The sequence below is a fragment of the Aplidium turbinatum genome, chromosome 12 (genome assembly GCF_918807975.1).
Source record: "Aplidium turbinatum chromosome 12, kaAplTurb1.1, whole genome shotgun sequence".
NCBI lineage: Eukaryota > Metazoa > Chordata > Ascidiacea > Aplousobranchia > Polyclinidae > Aplidium > Aplidium turbinatum.
Window position 1 is genome coordinate 21,845,100 of NC_137483.1, and position 19,242 is coordinate 21,864,341.

Sequence of the window (19,242 nt, forward strand, 5' to 3'; positions counted from 1 at the left end):
CAGCGGCACAAAGCTACTGTCCGCGGGCTTACGACTGAACGCCTCTAAGTCGGAATCCTTCCGACAAGCGACGATTTGTTTGTGCCCGGTCCGGAGCGGGCGAAGATAGAGCAATCGTCTTTATTTCGGCAAAGCCGCGGAGAGGCCGTTCGGGTCAGTCGCGGCCAAAGTGTCGAGACCGGGTGACCTAGATGAAGATCGTGTCGTGATCGCTATAACAGTATTTTGACTGCGATTCGTTGAGTCTGCCTTCTGGTCTGCGATTCGTCTTGTCATGAAATGACAAAGGCACCGCCACCGTCGCGTGGTCGGGGCGTTCGTGCGGTCGCTCGGGTTAGCTCTCCCGTGATTTGTCATAACCTAATATCAGCCATTTTCAAGTTTTCGAGATAAACGACTTTTTGTGTTTATAGCTGTAAAATTAACAAGGTAAAACACTCGAAGTTGACTTTTGGAAGGCTGGAGCGGACAATCGAACAAAATTTTTAAGAATGAAATTTGAGCCAGGTTTTGTTTGTTTATTAAAATATGGCTTATATTTGGTTTTGCCAGATAACTGATAGTTATAAAAAAAAGTATTAGGTTTGTATGATAAAACCTAATATATACTCTCGATGTTGACTTTAACCGCCTTATTGGCTTATTTAATGTTATGTTTTTGTATGATAAAGCCTCATGTAAGCTAAATGTTGACTTTGACCACACTATGTTGGCTTTGTAAGCCTAAATCAAACCTAAAGTGCCGGTAAGCCTCTGGATTTCTCCCAGAACTGTGCATCATTTCATCACTGTAATCTCTAGATGACTTTGCTGATATCACAAAAGCTTGCTAGGTTAAAGGCTATCGCTGACGCAAAATTAGTTGCTGGTAGCCTACTTAATAACCATGCTTTCATTTAAGGCAGAGGTGATGAACCTGCGGGCCGCATGCGGCCCGTCAAAGAGATTTGTGAGGCCCGCAAAACGATTTGACAATCGCTCATGCATTAAAGACAAAAGACATCTCAAAGCTGTTTTGTGCATTCACTGGTAGGCCTACACCTTTCCTTTGTTATTTTCTTACCCTAAGCACTAACTTTCAAGGTTTAAAGTTAGAAAATAAGAAAGCTATAAGGCAAAGTTGTTTAAACACTATTCACCAACTTCACTTTGTATTTTTGGTCGATTCCAATCTGTGACGTCATAGAATTTTGACAAGCGCTTGCGCTAAGTTGTGTGGCCCGATTACTCATGTGTAATTGACAAGGTGGCCGCGACCGCAAAAAGGTTCGTCACCCCTGATTTAAGGCTACCGTACTACATTGCCTCATTGACTGCACAGCATCTGGGACAGTTGATTAAAAATGACTAAACTCACTGCTAGCGTACTCCCGGGCCTTTGCTTTAAAATCTTAATAATCGTAGGGTAAACCGAGGTAAAATGGGACACGTCTGGGTAAAATGGGACAGTTAACAAAAAGTGCTCAATTGTGGTGTAATTGTTTTCCATGATGTGTACTTTTGCTTTAATGTAGTATTTTATCTGTAACTTTTGGATTTACCCTTTTACAGGCGCAATGACCAAGTGCACATTAAAATCACAAATCAGTGCTCCTGCTTTGTTTATGATAAAAATGGGATCAATAAATCATACAATATCACAGCGTTTAGTGGCAATGTCTATTCCAGCAATAAATCATTCTGTAGTTTATCTTTTTAAATTTTAAATGCAAACCCATTAACTTTACTATGGCATCACCCACCGTTTTTGTTCATTTTGCTGTTTATTCATTTTACATATCTCGAAATAGGGTTTATTTACACACGAACATATAATTTTGTTTGTTGTGATAAATTAGCAAAATACTTGTTCTTTCAAATGTTATTGTTAAAAGTTGTCTCACTATACCTAGTGAATAGAAAAACAAGACAAAAGGAATTTCGGATCTGTTATACAAGTCACCCCCCCCCCCCTTGGTAACTCATGACAAAGAGGAATTGAACAAAACATGTGGATTGAAGTGTGTGAACTGTAGCCTAAAGCAAAGGTAAAGTAGTTTCACCCTATATGTTTGGTCGAGTCCTGTCTTTCCATGAGTTACCAAGGGGTGGGGGGGTTTGTATACCAGTTCCGGCATTTCTTTCAGTGTCCCATTTTTCCCACACCCGGGAAAAATAAGACACTTTTTTTTTTTTTAAAAGTTGCCTTCCCGAGGTGGCAGCCTTGAAATTTTTATGGGCTTGTGTCACCCTTTGATTGTTTGCAAAATCTACAAAACAATATTCATGCTAGCTGTAAGGTTATTTGGTCCAGCAACAGAAATAGTCATTTGTGTCCCATTTTACCCCGGTTTACCCTATGCAAGCTAAGTTATTTAGCGTGACACCGTAAAGTCAACTAAGCCATCAGTACACCAGTAGGCTACGAAAAATCAAACTGATCGGCGAGACGTAAATGATACGGCATTTAATGAAAAGAAAAGCTAGTGTGTTCGGATGGACATTTTTAGGCTACATAATTAAGCTTACTTAGTGCTTGACAACATTTTCGCCCAATCTTTTTTATCAAACGCTTTTGAATCCGCTTCATGCAACTCAAGAGATGTAAGATGTTGTGAAATAGCCTGCTGCAATTGCTTCTGAAATTATGGCTGTCACGTGAGAATATCCTGTTACGTGATTGGAGTAGATGAATATGTTAGGTTTCAGAAAATTATTCTTGCATAGATTAGAATATGTTAGGTTTTACCCACCAATTATCTCGAAAACCATACCGTACTACATTAGGGCACAAATTTTTGTCAGGAGATGCATGAAGTCTTTAAACGTAGAAAAATGCAAAAAAGTCATTTTCGACAAAATGGCGCATATTAGGTCTACCAAAATCACGGGAGAGCTACAGTCTAAAATACAGCTACAACTAAGTTAGGCTTACATGCCGACTTCAAATAAAACTTCGTTTCGGTTGCGGTGTTTTGCCACTCTCAATCTCACACGCTTGTCAGATGTTTTGTCCCTGAGATCTTTCGGCGGTGTTTTTCCACTCTCAATCTAGCACTTTCCCCCAAAGTAGCCGATGTCTGTAGGGCCGAAACGTCGGGACGGAAGATCTCAGGAACGAAACATCTGGCACCCATATAAACGTATCCTACATATATAACGTATATAACACAATATGATGGTGTTGTGGTTATATTTTATTTATTATTATATTTAAGTATAAGTTTAAGTATGAGAATGGTTTGTTTATAAGTTGAATTAAGATTAAGGCTGTCTAACTACCTGATAAAATTTCTATCTATCTAATTTATCTAGTTTGGCTATCTGACTCCATGAAATAATTTCCACACAATTGTTATTCGAATTATAATTTTAAGTTATCAGAAGATGTTCATATAATGTTGTAGGTCTATAACACAATTTGAATTTAAACAGTACAGAATAATGAAATTACAGGATAGTGAAACATTATCACGAGTTATTACATTTTAATTAAACAATCAATTTAATGTTTTCCTGAGAGCTGAACTGGTCTAACTGAGCTGGTTTGATGTGATAGAGCTGGTCCGATTTGATAGAGCTCGTCCGATTTGATAGAACTGGTCCGATTTTATAGAGCTCTTTGTCTAATTGAGCTGGTTTGATGTGATAGAGCTCGTTTGATATGAGCTGGTTTGATGTGATAGAGCTCATGTGAGCTAGTCCGATAGAGCTCTTTGTCTAATTGAGCTGGGTTTGATGTGATAGAGCTCGTCCGATTTTATAGAGCTCTCGTCAAAGGACGAACAAACCATTTTATTGTGTGCGCCCTTTTTTCTATTTTCTTTGGGAGCATTTGCATGGAAAATTACAGAAACTTTAGTAAATTACGCATGGTTTGAAATGGTTCATCTTAGTTAAAGAAAGGGAATTTATATGACGAAATAATGGATCACTACAGTGTAATAGTGCTGACAAGTTTTTTTTTTCATTAAAGTCATGATACATTTAAGGGTGTGCGCTTGAGCAACGCACGTTAAGGACTGCTCTCCATTCAGCGGCATCTAATGGATGGAATAGTTCACCGGCAACAAGACTTCAACAATCGGAAACTTCACTCTGTCAATCTCGGTGACCGGGCCTGCGTCAGTGATCCGAAGCCTCTACAAGTATGCGAAACTGCCAGGATTAAGCTCTGCAAGAAGCTTTCCCAGTCCGAGGATAAAGATTCAAGCAAAGCAAAGCAAAACATATCCATTGTGTATTCTGTTTTGTTTCGGTAGTGGTTGTTTTGAAAGTTTGATAATTTTGTTGTTTTCTTTGATGTAGAGTGTCGAAACAAGTAGTCTAACACACAAATGCATGTATGGAAGCCAGGGATATCTAGAGAAGGGGATATGAAGGCTCGCAGCGATTGCCTTATTCTCATGACACTACCAGGGCGGTAGTTTGTAGAGCGTAAAACATGTGGTTTTGTAGTGCAACTGGTACAGTCAGCTACCAAAGACAGTTAGTAAACGTTACATAGAGCATATTTACTAAACGTTACATAGAGCTTGTTTAAAAAGACAGTTGAAAAATTACCAGAAAGCTGTTTTTTTTAAACAAAGCCATTGCAGTAGGCTAGATGTAAAGCAAGAATATGGGTAGTTGAATTAACAAGGCAACCATGAGCATGCTGTGAATATCCAGGCCTGATGCTAATAGCGCAATGCAAGTTATCATAACAAGATTTATTAAACTACTATCGGTGCCAATTGTCATTTTACAATAAACCAGGGTTGGAAAAAATCATTATTTTTTTTAAAAAATCAAAAAAATCGGATTTTTTTGATTTAAATCGGATTTTTTTGATTTAAATCAGATTTTTTTGATTTTTTTTATATAAAAAAGCGTCGAGTCTACTTGGGGGAAGAGATTATTCTAGTAAGACAGCAGAATTATTTTTAACTTCTTGATTGATTGAAAGGCTTTGCTTTGCAAGTGTTTAATCATTTTTATTATCATATTGTAGGCTAGCCTGACTACTGTCTATTGCACATATTTTTAAGTAGGTGTGATATGTTGTTTTATACTAAATCATAATGTGCATATCGAGATTGAGTTACGTCTCAGACTGTCATCTCACTACACTAAGATCTTTCCTTACGTTTGAGCACACATTACTTTGCTTTTTTGCTCAACTGACGCATGGCCTGTAATGTTCATAACTTACGTATAACGGTAAGTTGATCTTTGTGGGCTCTTCGTAAATCAAGATGAAGGCAGATTCATTTACTCTAAATCTGGTGACCTACCACAGCTGTAAACATCACATAATAATAATGAATGGTTTGATCGGTACAGTGCAGTAATCAGTGAAGCGTGTTAAATCCGCATGAGGCAGTATTGCTTATCTGTTACACCTCCCTTCTTGCAGGATGTTCTTAAGCATTACTAATGACATTCACAACTGATAACAAATCACAAGCACGGTATAAATAATTCAATCACGATATCTCGCAGGTGTCTTAATATGTCTGCCAGATCGTGTCGTGCGATTAAGAGTATTCTCAACAACCTGCGGAGTAGTTTCATTTGGTGGGGACACTAGGTTGCTCTGTGTGGATGACACTTGAGCATTGTGTGGGAAGCTGGATGAAACTATGTCATCTAAATAATCATAGTTACGTACAGGTGTTGAATTACAAGCTTTGTACAAATCACGCCGGTTTCGTCTAATTTGTCCATGAGGATTTTCAATGACGTACGAACGAGGCTCATCTCTTTCATTATTTACCATAGCTTTTTCCCAATAATTGTCTTTACGATAACGTACTTCATCTCCCTTTTTCAATACAGGCAATGACTTAGTTCCACGGTCATAATAGTGTTTCTGACGACTTTGCCGGTTACACAAATCATCATAAGCGTCAACAATTTGCGGTACAAGCAATTTCGTCGCGATAGGCAATTTTGTACGTAGTCTTCTGCTCATCAACATTTGTGCAGGTGAATACTGCAATCCAGCAATAGGCGAGTTACGATACTCTAACAATGCAATATACAGATCAGTATCATCATCATACGCTTTTTTCATCAAATTTTTGACAGTTTGGACAGTTCTTTCAGCCTGGCCATTACTTTGACTAAAACCAGGGCTAGATGTTGTGGACTTAATACCCCATTTGCTGGCAAATTGTAAAAACTCTTTACTACCAAATGGCATATTATCCGACACAATTTCCTCAGGAATGCCATGACGTGAGAAAATTTGTTTCAATTCATTAACAACACTTTTTGCAGTTTTATCCACAAGTTTCACTACTTCAGGGTACTTGGAGTAATAATCTACTACAACAAGATAATCAACATTATTAAGAGTCATTATGTCCGTTCCAACTTTAATAAAACGTCCATTCGGAATCACATGAGAGATTAATGGTTCTCTCTGATGACATCTTTGATACTTGCCGCAAGTTTGACAGTTTGCAACAACATCTTCAATGTCTGCACACATTCCAGGCCAATAAAGCAGTTCTCTTGCCCTAGATTTGCATTTTTCACCACCTAAGTGGCTTTCATGAATTAAAGTCAACATTTCAGATTGTAACTTAGAAGGAACAACGATACGTTCATTTGAAAAAACAATGCCTTCAGAGAAGTGCAATGTGTTCTGCATATCCCAAAAACGTCTTGCTTGAGCCGGTACGCTTTTCCGTAGACTTGGCCATCCATTCAAGCAGTAGTTGGATATGGTTTGTAAGGTTGGGTCTTCCCTTGTAGCTTTTCGGAATTCTTCAAGTTTCGGAGAAGAAACAGGTAAATTTGTAATCAGTGAGTGTATAACATACTCAAGCTCTTCATTCAATGCATTGTCTGATGTCTCCGGTAAATATGCTCTCGATAACGTGTCAGCCATATACATGTACTTTCCTGGTACAAATTTTACTCGAAGATCATATGGTTGCAATCTCAGCATCAGTCTTTGAAGTCTCGGTGGAGCCTTGTTTAAAGGTTGCTTCATGATTGTTTCCAGCGGTTTGTGGTCGCTTTCAACAGTCACGTCTTCTTTTCCATACACATACTGATGGAATTTCTCGGTTGCAAACACAATGGCAAGCATTTCCTTTTCAATTTGTGCATAATTCTTTTCGGCTGATGTCATTGTTCTGGACGCATATGCAATAGGCTTACCCTTTTGCAATAAACAAGATCCTAAACCACTCTGTGATGCATCGCACTGAATTGTTACCGGATTGTTTACATCATAAAACGATAAAACTGGCTTACTTGTTAACACAGTTTTCAAGTGTGTCATCGCTTTGTCGTGTTCATCTGTCCATTTCCATTCAGCGTTTTTCTTTAAAAGTTCACGAAGGGGTGCTGTAATCGTTGACTCATTCGGTATGTACTGCGATAAATATTTTGTCATTCCCAAAAATCTTTGCAGAGATGCAATATCGTTTGGTTGAGGCATGTCTGCAATGGCAGATACTTTCTTGTTGTCTGGCTTCAACCCATCTTGTGACACGAAATTTCCCATGTATTCAACAGTACTGACTTTAAATTGAATCTTGTCCTTGTTGAATTTCACACCCTTGTCCTGTGCTCTGTTGAGCACACTTCGAAGAATTTCGTCATGTTGTATTTCATCAGTGGCTGCAATAATCAAGTCGTCAGCAATAACATGTACACCCAGTAAGTCGCCAAACGTTTCTTCGTTTCGTTTCTGCATAACTTCACTGGCGGATGAAATACCGAAGGGCATTCTTAAAAATCTCTTTCGACCCCATGGCGTGTGAAATGTTGTGAGATAGGATGATTCGTCACTCAGCTTCACATGCCAATACGCATTCTTCATATCAATAACAGTGAAAACATTTTTTCCTGATAACTTTGCTTGTACATCTCCTGGCGTCGGGATGTTATGACGTTCGCGCATGATAACCGCATTAAGTGGTTTGGGGTCTAAGCATATACGCAAGTCTTTGTTTTTCTTCTCAACTACCACCAAGTTGCTCACCCATTCTGTTGGAATGTCTACATTCGCAATGATGTCATCCTCTTCAAGCTTGTCCAGGACGCTTTTCAGTTTGGGCTGTATTGCATATGGGACTCTACGGGGTGGTTGAACTACAGGTTGTGCATCAGGCTTTATCTGAATGTGGTACTCCTTTGCATAGGTACCAACGCCGGTGAAAACATTAGCATAATTAGTGTTTACGCTGTCACGTGATAAGGGTTCACTACATACATCCACTCGCTTAACTAAATTAAGTTTCGCACACGATGATTCACCCAATATTGATAAGTTTACAACATCAGTAACATAGCACAATAAATCAAAGTAATCACCGTTCTTATTTGCACATTTAATCACAGTAGTGCCTAAAGGCTTCACATTTAGATTTCCAAAACCACAAAGCTTAGTGTTGGTTTTAGTTAGTACTTGGCCAGTCATGGCACTAAACAATTTCAACGGTATCACGTTGGCTTCGGCTCCTGTGTCTAGTTTAAACAAGACAGAAAATTTGTGATTATCTCCATCAATAACGGTAAGATGAGTTTTCATTCTGGATGTAAACTCTTCGTTACTGTTAATTGATGAGATTCTCAGGAAACCTACATCCTCATTTTGTGTTTCAATTTCATGCACGGGTACATGTCTTGTCGCACTGTCATTTGATCTCCTACAAACACTAGAAAAATGATTACGTCCACCACATTTATGGCACGCTTTGCCGTAAGCTGGGCATTTTCTAGGAGCATGTTTACCACCACAATATTTACACTTAGTAGGGCTATAATCAGTTTTTGCTACTGCACGTTTAAAATTATTGTGCCTAGTATTAGTACTGTGCTTGCTCACAGCATTGATAGCATGTCCGTTTGCAGAATTCATTACTTTCATGTGATCCTTGCTGGCTTCTGCCGCATGACATATGTCCAGTGCTTTAGCTAATGTTAGATCAGGCATTTGCAATAACCTTTCTTTCACATGCGAGTCCTGCACACCAAACACTACTTGATTTCTTAAGTTTCGCTCTTTTTCACGTACAGTCTCAAAATTACATCCTGTGGCAATGGTTCTTAAGTCATTGATCCATGAATCAACGCTTTCTCCTTCCCGCTGTGTGCGCTGCTGGAAGCGATGCGTTTCAAATATTTCGTTTTTTTGTGGTTCACAGTAGGTCTTAAACTTTTTCAGGACGTCTTCTAAAATATCTTTCTTATCTCCCTCTTCATTGGAGAATACAAAATTGTCAAAAATTTCCTGGGCCTCAGCCCCAGCCGCATTCAAAAAATTGGCTATCTGGACTTCCTGTGCCTTTTTGGTGAGTTCAGCTGCTACGTGGTACACTCGATATGCACGCTCGAATTTGCGCCATGCTTCTGCAATATTTGTCACAGAGAAGCTCATTTCCTTTGGTTGCCTTAACTCCGACATGTTTTTTACAATGTACGGATTACTAGCGCAAAACGTACTGGTCACTCCAGTTGGATAACTTCAGTCCAAATTAACGTCTACCAACTTCTTATCTCACTCTGACACCATGTAATGTTCATAACTTACGTATAACGGTAAGTTGATCTTTGTGGGCTCTTCGTAAATCAAGATGAAGGCAGATTCATTTACTCTAAATCTGGTGACCTACCACAGCTGTAAACATCACATAATAATAATGAATGGTTTGATCGGTACAGTGCAGTAATCAGTGAAGCGTGTTAAATCCGCATGAGGCAGTATTGCTTATCTGTTACATGGCCTACAACCAGACTTTTTGCAAAGAAAGTTTAACTGTGTAATATAATTATGTTACCGACGTACCATACCAAAATTATAAAAGTTCATATGACACAAAATTGCAGTTTATTTTGCATTGAGAAGTTTGTACATAAATACAAGCTCGCCAGCTTTTGCAGTGCCCAATCGATTTCGAACTTCTGATTGAACCAGACCAAAAGTGGAAAAAACTCGCTCAAAAACTATGTTTAGTGAACAACACTGTTTGTGAACTGAAAAGTAAACTAAGTTGCCTTTCAAAACATGCATAGCCTATAGCCTTAAGTATTTAAATATAACTTTTGTATTACAGTGAAGCAGTGAAACGTTTGTTGATGTATATATTTTTATTTTAGCAAATAAAAAATCATTTGATTTTTTTAATTGATTTTTTTGATTTTTATTGTTTGATTTAAATCATGATTTAAATCAATGATTTAAATCATTTGATTTAAATCAACCAACCCTGCAATAAACACAGATTATTTACTATAAACAAAAGCCCTTCTATTGTCAGACGTAATAAAAGCCTTCGTATCCCCTTCTTTAGATATCCCTGATGGAAGCTATGTAAAATCTATGTTTTTTATTTGCAACTAGTTTCTTGTTGCACTAAATGCATTTTGAAAGTGTCCCACTGCTTCCTTAGTTTAAACACAAGAGGGACACTTTAGTACGCCTTTAAAACTTGAAAATAAACATCAAAGCATCAAATTATTTTGTTGAAAGGATTTGAAGATGTGAACAAAAGGTGAAACTTTATGAAAAATAGGTGTGGTACACATTGTTCATAAATTGTTTGAGGTATTAAGGAAAAAGCTATTTTTGTCCCACTGGTCCCTGATCTCTCTTACTTATAGCCTTTTGCCAACGTAAGTAGCTACGTCTTCAAAAATCATTGTTGTTCATACCAAGGTTGCCATATCCGCGTTTTTAATGCCAAATTCAAGGAAGTTGACGTTTTTCTAATTACGTTTGGTAGTAAAGTTTTTGTTTAGCATGTTAGCACTTTTTGGCATGTTTTGAAGTTTTTTTTTTTTAGCATTTTCAATGGTTTAAAAACCCTGGTTTATCTATTTGCAGTACCGAAAAAAAAATAAAGTTTGAAATTTTGAAATGGCAACCATTTGTTCCTAAATCCCTTCACATTTTGGCAGTGGTGCCATCCCATGGCTTGTGTTTTTTGCACAAGACCTTGTGTTTTTACTTGTGCTCTTGTGCTTTCCGATCGATTTTTGGCTAAATCTTGTGTTTTTTATCAAAGTCAAATTAATCGTTGCTACCATGGTTTGAGTTTGGTAGAGAATTAATGACTGCAACTAAAAGGTTTTGGTAACTAGGTTTCTGGTTCTTTAGGCATATATTGACCAATTTTACACAAAGTGTTATCAAGCCTGACAAGATTAGCTAAAAACTTGATCTGAAGAGAGTATGGTATGTGCTCGTCGTCGGATGCAACCTAGTTTGTACCCTGAACAGTTTGTACCCTCAGTTCGTACCCTGAAAAGATCAAGAGAATAAATTAAAAAAAGGCGAAAGTCGCTGATCGCAGTTTCCGCAAATATTTTTCCGCAGTTTCTGCTAACCGCAGCTTCCGCTTACCCTAACCATCGAGTAATCTATGCTCTAACCCTAACCCTCGTTGATTGCAGTTTCCGCAAATATTTTTCCGCAGTTTCCGCTAACCCTAACCCTCAAGTTGTTTGCGGAAACTCCAATCAGCGACTTCGGCTTTGTGCTATTAAACGGGTGCAACCTAATTCGTACCATGAACAATTCGTACCGTCAGTTCGTACCTTGAAAAGATCGAGAGAAAAAATTAAAAAAAGCCGAAGTCGCTGATCAAAGTTTCCGCAAGGTTAGGGTATCAGAGTATCGGTTAGGTATCGGTAGTTAGGGTTAGGTTATCGGAGTATCGGTATCCGCAAACAAAAAATGAAAAGATCAAGAGAAAAAGTAGAACATCGCTGATCGCAGTTTCCGTTTTTCCGCAGTTTCTGCAAACGTTTTAAAATTTCCAGTAACGATTCCAAGAGTTTGCCGAAGTCGCTGATTGCAGTTTCCGCAAACATTTTAAAAAGGTCAGGGTTGATCAGAGTTCCCGCAAGCAGGCCTCGAAATTCGTTTTTGTTGACGGCGGACAAACGTGTCCGGTCTGAGCTGAGCAGCTATCTCGGCGGACAAATTAAGTCTCACGGCGAACACACCAGTTTTAGCGTTGATCGTCATGTTTAATCACTTTATCTTGATAATTCTTCGCCATTTGAGAACTACTGTATAGCTACGGTTGAGAAGGCTTTTTAAAATTTCAGTGAAGTCACTCTGAAAGGCTTTCATCAGACCAACGATGTGTGCTCGAAGAGTCAAAGCGCTGTGTAGATGCTTAATACGGTACGACGCATAACTGATTAACTTCCACCGAACGAGGTCGCGTGGCTTCTTGCATCACAATGCTCTGGGCACGAGTCGGAAAACTTCTGTGACACTAATGTCACTATTTTCTGCTGTGCAAAGTTTCATTGGGATTTTTTCTTAAGGTTTATTTTTGCGTGTCTTGTGAGCGAAATTTACTTTTCCTTGGGCGTTTTCTTTCTTACTGTAATACCAAAACTTAACAAATTTTGCTGCATCTTGCTGTAATATAGCCTAATCGTATAATCTAATTTTGTAACCTACCTTGCGTCACTTGCGTGTTATCAATATTACTCGATCAAAGCCAGACATTGTGACGTAAGACTTGAACTAAGTTGCGTGTGATTGGTGTAGTGTAGAAGTACCGGTATTCCCATTGATTCTTAGCGAAGAATTCGCCTTTGTTACGCTGATTCAATGTCATCTATCGTTGAAGCAACACAAAACTCGAAAGTTTTCCTTCTTGAATCTGAATGGAAGCTAGGAGATACAGTATTCACATTTTCTAGATGCGTGGGCATAGCCGTAGGAGAGTAAAACATTTTGGGGGGGCAAACAAAATTTTCCAAATTTTGCCCAAATTGTGTCTTTGCGTATATATTTTCGAAAACACAAAATTACTCACAACCTCTGAGATAGTGCAGTCTAAGAACTCCACAGTCATCAATTTGGCGGTGTACAAAAACACAGGCAGCAAAACGTTTAACTTAGCAAAACAAGGCTGAATTAACTTTAAACTAAATAAACCATCAAATTGAAATAATTTTCTTGTGGCACAAAAATATGTATACTATATATATTAGGCCTACCTGGATTCAACAACAATTTAAACTGAGAATTCAACAATAACTGGAGAACAGTGGCTAAATATCCATGTCATCAGATCATTTCAAAATCTCTAGCTCAATTGCAATAAAAAGCCAGACCAAAAGTAGCTGAATCTTTTCATTATATATGTATATAAAGATAGTTCAAAAAATCAAGTCAAGATTCGTAAATTTGCATTGAAAAAATCTCAAATGACAACCTATTTACTTATCAAACTAGTAACATTACTTAATCCATGCTACTTAAAACCTTACAACCTGAAAAGAATAAAGTATATATAATATATAAAGTATATATAAATATAAAGATAGTTCAAAAAATCAAGTCAAGATTCGTAAATTTGCATTGAAAAAATCTCAAATGACAACCTATTTACTTATCAAACTAGTAACATTACTTAATCCATGCTACTTAAAACCTTACAACCTGAAAAGAATTCTACAGTTTATCATACTATGCACATCAAATTTGCACCTTTGAACAAAACTAAGTTGCAATTAGTATGAATATTGATTTCATATTAAAGTGAAGTTATAACCAATGTTTTTTCATTAACATCAATACTGTACCAAGATATTCTAAGTTCATGAGGAAGCAACTACTGAAATCGCAGGCACTGAACTAAAATAACTCACATATGTAATAACTTCAAACTCAATCTTTGCCAGAAAATACAGACAACATCATCAATACCGTACTGTCTACATTGCCTGATATATTAACTGCATGAATTGGATGCCAAAGCAACATAACACTTGCCTATATATTTGATCATTGATTACTTTGATATGTACTGTGTCATATATATACGGTAAATAGCCAAGCATATCAACCTTAGGACTGGCAAAGACAAACAGCAGTTAATACAAAAATAATCTTTATAGAAAACATTTCAAAAGCCCACAAGTTCAGTTCAGTTCACAAAAACATGAAATCAAACACTGGAAAATTCACAGATACTAAACGAAGCTTAGCATTCTCTACAAATTGCAACATACCAAATACAATAGTTTCCAATATTGAAGATGGCACAGTTTACATTCATGGGAAAATTTTAATGTATTTCATACAAAATATTACACTATACATAACAAATATATATCCAAAGTTTTTAAGCTGGGAAGATGTTGAAAACTCATAGTAGCCTAAGATTGATTTGCCCAATAACTGGTAATTTTTGCCCAAATATTTTTACAAATAAATACATCAGTAGAATATAGAAAAAGAAGCAAAAACCTCATCTCATAAGATTATCAGTAGACTACCCAGCAGGGTTTCAAAATTCCACCAATGAAGAAATCTAGTGTATATAATATGATATATATCCTAATGATTATATTAGTAATACCTTACCTCTGCTTGCTAATTGCATTATTTTACATTTTGCAGATATATACTGAATCGAAGCTTAACATTCTGCCCAAATTGCAATACACCAAATACAAAAGTTCCAAAACTGATGACACTACATTTAACATTTAAAGAAAAATGTTAATATATTTCATACAAAATGCAACACTATAAACAAATTCCTAAACTAAAAAGATTTTAAAAACTCATGGTAAGATTGATTTTCCCAATAACAGGACATTTTTGCCCAAATATTTTTACAAATAAATACATTAGTAGAATATACAGAAAGAAGCAAAAACCTCATAAGATTACCAGTAGACTACCCAGCAGGGTTTCAAAATTCCACCAATGAAGAAATCTAGTGTATATCCTAATGAACATCAGTAATAAGCTTACCGGTACCTCTGCTTGCTAATTGTATTTTCTTACATTTTGCAGATATATACTGAATCGAAGCTTAACATTCTGCCCAAATTGCAATACACCAAATACAAACGTTCCAAAATTGATGACACTACATTTAACATTTAAAGAAAAATGTTAATATATTTCAAACAAAATGCAACACTATAAACAAATTTCTAAACTAGAAAGATTTTGAAAACTCATGGTAAGATTGATTTTCCCAATAACTGGACATTTTTGCCCAAATATAATTTTAGAAATAACTACATTAGTAGGACTAGGACATAAACTAAAAAGCAAAAACCATTTAAGGTTGTTAGTAGGCTACCTAGCAAGCTTACAAATCTCACCTGTGAAGAAACACAGCCTATGTACATGCTGGTGAATATCAGTACTACAGTAATAAGCTTAACTTTGCTTGCCAATTATGTTCTTTTACACTTTACTTTTTGCAGGTGTTGAATTGAAACTTATCACTCTGCCCAAATTGCAATACGTACCACAACTACCGTACCACATGCAACAATTTTCAAAATAGATGAAAATACATTTTACATAATAATTGATTGGAAAATATTGATGTATCTCATAAATTATAACAATTACGTAAACTTTCTAAACTGGTAAAATGTCGAAACATCACGATAAGATTGATTTGCCCAAATAAGTGCAGTTTTTTGCCCAAATTTGCGGCATTTTTTTTTTCAGCGGGGGAGCGACCGCCCCCCCTGCCCCCCCATCTCCTACGGCTATGTGGGAAATTATATTCTTGCAACAATTGTTTGTGATATGCAATGACGATTTGTATCCGTAGTTCCTGTGTTATTTCTCGGCGGACAAATATGACCGATCTAGAGGGTACTTCCCGCGGACATCACATGCTGTGACGGCGGACATGTCCGTCGTGAATTTCGAGGCCTGCGCAAGGATTTTAAAAGAGTTAGGGTGTTTCTGCAAACAAACAAACTAAAAAGATCGAGAGAAAAAAATAGAACAAAGCCGAAGTCGCTGATCGCAGTTTCCGTTTTTCCGCAGTTTTTGCAAACATTTTAAAATTTCCGGTAATGATCCTAAGAGTTTGCCAAAGTCGCTGATCGCAGTTTCTGCAAACATTTTAAAATGGTTATGGTTGATTGGAGTTTCCGCAAATATTGTAAAAGGGTTAGAGTTGATCGGAGTTTCCGCAAACATTTTAAAATTTCTGGTAATGATCCTTAGAGTTTTTGTTTGTTTGCGGAAAATTTTAAAATGTTTGCTGAAACTGCGATCAGCGACTTCGGCTTTTTTTAATTTTTTCTCTCGATCTTTTCAAGGTACGAACTGACGGTACAAATTGTTCATGGTACGAATTAGGTTGCATCCCTATTATTTATTATTATTATTTATTTGCAATCAGACTCAAAGTCCATAGAATTCAAATTTTTAATCAATCAGTATACCTAAATATTTCACTTGTCCAACAAATTTAATTTGTGTATTGTACAGCCGCATGCATGGAGAAGTCAAAACTTTAAATTTGCGACATTGATGGACCAATCCAACAATTTTGTTACAGTTGAAAATAATGTCATGTCTAGAAGCATAGGATTCACACACATCAATGAGTTTTTGGGTACCTTTAGCACTTGGACTAAATACACACAAGTCATCTGCAAACATTAGGTGAATAGGTGATTCAAGTGAGATGAACCAGAATTACATCAGACATCTAGGGAATTCAATTCAGTCGATAAGTCATCTATATACAAAGAAAACAGGTAAGGACTTAAAATCCCTCCCTGCCTTACTCCGTTGGTGACATGGATTTTTTTATTTTTAAACTGCGATCAGTGACTTCGGCTTTTTTAATTTTTTCTCTTGATCTTTTCAGGGTACGAACTGAGGGTACGAACTGTTCAGGGTACGAACTAGGTTGCACCCCTCGTCGTCAGGCTCAGAGGTGGTGTTGCTCGATATTAGATAACAAGAGCAGCGAAAAGAGTAGGCTACATCAGCATCAAATAATGGCAATCATTCACCAAGTCCCACGGGTGCAACCTAGTTCGTACCCTGAACAGTTCGTACCCTATTAAGACACCAATAAAAACATTTGTTTTCCTAACAAGACATCGAATGTTGGTAGGCGGATGCAACCTAATTCGTACCGGGTGCAACCTAATTTGTACCATGAACAATTCGTACCGTCAGTTCATATCTTAAAAAGATCGAGAGAAAAACTGAAAAAAAGCCGAAGTCACTGATCGCAGTTTCCGCAAACATTTTAAAAGGGTTGGGTATCGGTTAGGTATTGGTATACGCAAACAAACAAACTGAAAAGATCAAGAGAAAAAAATAGAACATTGCTGATCGCAGTTTCCGTTTTTCCGCAAACATTTTAAAATTTCCGGTAATGATCCTAAGAGTTTGCCGAAGTCGCTGATCGCAGTTTCCGCAAACATTTTAAAAGGGTTAGGGTTGATCGGAGTTTCCGCAAACATTTTAATATGGTTAGGATGTTTCCGCAAACAAACTGAAAAGATCGAGAGAAAATAATAGAACAAAGCCGAAGTCGCTGATTGCAGTGTCCGTTTTTCCGCAGTTTTTGCAAGCATTTTAAAATTTTTGGTAATGATCCTAAGAGTTTGCCGAAGTCGCTGATCGCAGTTTCCGCAAACATTTTAAAAGGGTTAGGGTCAATAGTAGTTTCCGCAAACATTTTAAAAGGGTTAGGGTTGATCGGAGTTTCCACAAACATTTTAAAATTTCTGGTAATGATGCTAAGAGTTTTTGTTTGTTTGCGGAAAATTTTTAAATGTTTGCTGATGCTGCGAACAGCGACTTCGGCTTTTTTAATTTTTTCTCTTGATCTTTTCAGGGTACGAAGCAGGGTTGCCAGATTGGCCTTTTTACGGCCAAATTTCGAAAAATCTGGCCTTTTTGAAAAGTGTTTGGCCGGACAATTTTTGTTTGGCCGCTTGGCCTTTTTTTGGCCTTTTTTAGTTTCCCGACTGGCATTTGTTTAGCCTTTTTTTCTTTTGGTTTTCATAGTTCTTTTGGTTCTCCCTAGCAACAGTGAAAAGTTTTGGAGTAGCGTTTTGCATCATGCCCATTTCAAAGACCTTGCTGGCTATGCTTTAACACAGGGGTGGGGAACCTTTTTAGTATTGCGGGCCACATAAAATGAGAAATAACACAGGCGGGCCACTAAAAATTTCGAAATTTTATTTACAGATAAAAAATGCAGCGAAGTAGACAATGATTTATTTCACTTTCACAGCTAGTAGGATGGCTGAAAGTTTTTTTTTTTGGTGAGTCGTGTGAGTCTGCTGACACGGAAAATGTTGCAACTCTTAACTGCATCTCCACGTTTTTATCAGTCAGTTTGGAGTGAAGCCGACTTTTTGTAAGATTCAATTTGGAAAAAAACTGTTCGCAACGCTAGGTGCTTCCAAACAGAGACACATATTTCAAAGCATGTTTCCGCATGACTGAAAAATCATCAGCATTTATGTAGCGTTGATAAAAGTTGAGCAGCGGAATGTTTTGGTACATCGCTTTCAACGTAGGCTACCGGTCACTCTGGAGCTCTACTATTTCATGTTGAAAATTACTAGGAACATCAGTTGCAACCACATTGAAAGGAGAGGCAAAAATATCTAACTCCATTTCTTTACTCTTTTTGTCCAAAAATCTTGCACTAAATGTCTCCATAAGATTGACGCATACATCGGCATATTTGGCTGTTGTAGAAGGCTTTTGATCTTGCAAGGTAGGGAAATGTGCGGTGTTATTGTTTTCAAGTTGTACTTTCCGCAGATGTAGTTTAGTTTCAAATGATTTCACTTTTGCAAACAAGGAGTTCAAAAGCTGGCTCGGGCCCTGCAACTTGAGGTTAAGCTCGGAGACGTGCTTGCTAATGTCAACCATAAACGCTAGGTCACACAATCATTGGCTATCACTCAAAACGACATGGTCTCCCCGATTATTCATGAACTGATCGACTTCGTTCCGCAACAAGTAAAAGCGTGTAAGCATGTCGCTACGACTCAGCCAACGAACTGCACACTGCACAGTGGTAGACAAGGTCGTGGAAATCAGTATTCAGATCTTCCAGTAGTTGCTTAAACAAGCGGCTGTTCAAACCTCTGCTTTTGATGAAATTGATGAATTTTATCACTATTGGCATGACATTACTAAGCTGAACTGACTTCCCGCACAAGTTTTCTTGGTGAATGAGACAGTGGCATACCACTAAAGTCATAGAACATAGAAGGCCATTCGCAATATACGGACATTGCAGAGCCTACTCTTTTTTTGAGCTTTTGTTTCAATATATTTTGGGTAAAGAAATTTTGACGCGGGCCACATGGAACAGTCACGCGGGCCGCATTTGGCCCGCGGGCCGCAGGTTCCCCACCCCTGCTTTAACATGTCTCTGCATCCCTGTCAGTAATGCAGTAGTAGAGAGGATTTTTTCATTACTTACTGCAGTGAAAACAAAACCACGAAGCAAAATGCAGACTGAGCTTTTGGAAGCGATT